Source organism: Ixodes scapularis, unplaced genomic scaffold (genome assembly GCF_016920785.2).
Source record: "Ixodes scapularis isolate PalLabHiFi unplaced genomic scaffold, ASM1692078v2 PGA_scaffold0__279_contigs__length_252992795, whole genome shotgun sequence".
Classification (NCBI taxonomy): domain Eukaryota; kingdom Metazoa; phylum Arthropoda; class Arachnida; order Ixodida; family Ixodidae; genus Ixodes; species Ixodes scapularis.
In genome coordinates this window covers 41,297,799-41,300,943 of record NW_024609835.1, presented here as the reverse complement: position 1 = coordinate 41,300,943, position 3,145 = coordinate 41,297,799, and positions in this window count along the sequence as shown.

The window sequence follows — 3,145 nt, the reverse complement described above, 5'->3', positions numbered from 1 at the left end:
AAATAAATAGCACAAAGGACAAACAAGTACACAAAGAAAACAGGACTTGCTAGTCCCATTTTTTTTAGCCCCCCACAAGATTTTAGTGGAGTGATATATTCCGTTCACCCCTCAGCTGAGACCGCAGCCAAAGGTACAAGCGCTTGCCATCTCGCGCTTCTGGCTTTCAATCAATCAATAAATCAATCAATACTTCATTTTCTTTCACAAGAAAGATGGCAGCTGGGACACAAAGTTGCAACAAGTGCAGCTTGACGAGGCCTCAGCTCCAAGATGGCAGCTTGCATTCGACAACAGTCAAACATGCACTAATGCACAACAGTACAGGCAAAATAGATATATACACAGAAGCGTACTTTTAGCTCAAAGTACAAAACAAACAAAAAATAACAAAATAAAATAAGACATTATTGTTACTTAGCACACCAGTTAACAAGTGATCGTTCTGCGGAAGAACGCTCTAAAGCTGCGACCTCGAGCACTCGTGCTTGTGGCATTGGCTGCAGCCTCAGCTTTAAGGTGAACGGAGTATAGGGGAACACCTTTTCCACAAGGGCGCAGCAATATTGAATGTTGTCACTTCTAGTATACGGTAAAGCATTGGATTGATCTTTTCACGACGCTGGAATATGTTCACGAAAATTGCGTAATTGTCACACATTCTTGTTTTGCCTCACCTATATTTTCTCGCATATTCCAGGCTGAAATGTTTTATTCTTTCTTCCCGCATACTAGATACGGAACCTACGTGACTGATAAAGACAGGAAACAGAGAAAAGTCTATAGGTGACCCCTCCACCAACGTTCGTGGAGCAAGCTTGCTCCAGTAACGTTGCCCTCCACAGGCTCCGAGCAGCGGTGCGCTGACACTCTTGGCCACCATTCCAGGACAACAATAACGACAAAAACAACCGAGAGGTGGTGCTGTTTCGGCTGTTTACATAAAGCCCCTCTATCCTGGGAAAGGTGGCGCCATTCATTGCTGTAGAAATCCTCGAGGCACATGCCGCGCGCCACTTCTGTGAAATTCATGGCGTCTGAAGTCTAGCTCAGTGCTGCGCTGTGCCGCCATGATCTTCCCAAGGGCTGCACGTTGCGTCTACAGGCTCCTGACAACGTACAGACACCTGGCCAGGCCCTACCACGAGCCCAATTGCTGGCGGAAGCACTCGGATTCCAATCACATGCGACGGGGTCAGTGCTGAACGCGTGTCTAGACAGAGATGCTGCTGCTATCCCTCAAAGTGAGGTTGAAACGCGCGCCGCAGCGTCCACGAAGCCGTTTGGACGGAGCTTTGAAGTAACCGGAGGAAGGAAAAGGAGACTGGAGGACTGGGGGGCCATGTTGCACGTTTTGGACTCCCAGGAGACTAGGGAGAAGGAAGTGACGTCAACACCGCTCTTTGGATGTTGATTGGTGGAGTCGCTGATGACGCGTTGCGTGGTGCTGCTAAAGGGGTATTCACACGAGAGAGAAATCTACGTCACTTCCTTCTCCCTAGTCTCCTGGGAGTCCAAAACTAAAGCCCCTCGATGTGTTTGCGCTCGTCTTTTATCAAGAAACGCTTTTATCAAGGGGATTTATCCAAAACGGGCAACATAGCCCCCCTGGTGGCGAACGACAAAAGCAAAGTGAACGCGAAGGACGAGGAGAAAGTGAAAGAAACAAGTGCTTTCTTCGTTTAATATTTTTTTAAGCTAGGTACGAACATGGTTCTGTACCGCCAGACTCAAAGGGAACAGCTGCAAGATCATCATCATCATCATCAAGAGGAGAAGCTAATCCAGTCACGCGGATCACTCAGGAACGCAGCTGCAGCTGTGACAGTGCTGAACGTTCTTTGCGGGGCCCTACGGTCTGAGTTCGACAGACATTTTTGCGTTTGGTTCTTGCGCTGCCTTACTCCCACCCCGGGTTCTAGGCTGGCTGAAGTCATTAATGCAGAGCTTGAGAACGCTCATTATAGCCTCGATGATAATTGCCATGGCGTCTGTCATCGACTGTGGTAAGTAATCGTTCAGGTTCAAATTCGACATTTACTAATTTTTGTTCTTTCGGAGAGGGACGCATTGAAAAAAAAGGCAACACAGCCTTTACCCTTATTATTTATCGGAACACGCTCAAATCGGGACATTTACGAAACCATCTGTTATACATGTCTTTCATGTGACGTCAGCATAGCATACTGGTGGTCCTTTCCACTTGCTCTTCTTCCGAAGATACGCGCTCAGACGAAAAGCCCCCACAATGGCAGCTCATGCAAAAAAAAAACAAAAAACAAAAAAAAAAACAACAACAACACTTGTTTTACTTTGAATTTATGACCTGGATATTATTGTCACTCGCCATTTCTTTGCCTTTTATTTCCGGCAGTCAGAAATGCAAAGAAAGAAAAACTATATAGGATCTTCTTGCAGGTATCTTTTTTTTCAGCTAGGAAGTTTAGCGTTCCCTCATCATTATTAAAGACTTGACTGTGTGGGTGATCTGCATTGACTTAAAACGAAAAAAACACACAAGTGTCGTCTGTTTCGTCCTCTTGTGTGTTTCTTTCGTTTTAAGTCAACCTCATAATTTCTCAGGCTTTCTTGAACTGGAATCACAATCTTCATCACAGAGGACGCACACGGGAATCTTTGCATAAATATCGTGCCCTTACGCAGTCAATATACCTTTTGCTACATTAACCAAGCACCAAGAACATGCTACGAGTGTAGTTACACGCGCCTGATGTGTTGGCCTCTGCAGCCGGAAGTCTTCTAAACCAGAAATCTAAGACAAATGGCAATTTGCATGTGAGCTTGTCCACGACCTATTTTGGCTATGGTTAATTGACCAATTTCACCAGCCAGTATGTGTACGCCACCGCTGCCTTAACCACTCGGCCACGACTGCGGGACGAGTATGGGGCTCTGAGATGTGGTAGTAACTCAAGAGCTGGGGATGTCATGGATGAAACGTTGCATGTAGCCGCTCAACGCCTATACAGGAGAGGGCGCTGCGGTCAAATGCGTATGTAATCGCGTTAATCTTTGCATGCATTGGCTCAACGTTTATAGACGAGGTGCATCTCTTACGACTACAAGCAACCAACCACCTCGAGGGGATTGTGCATAGACCCAGTTTTGCGAACTTCAGGATGGA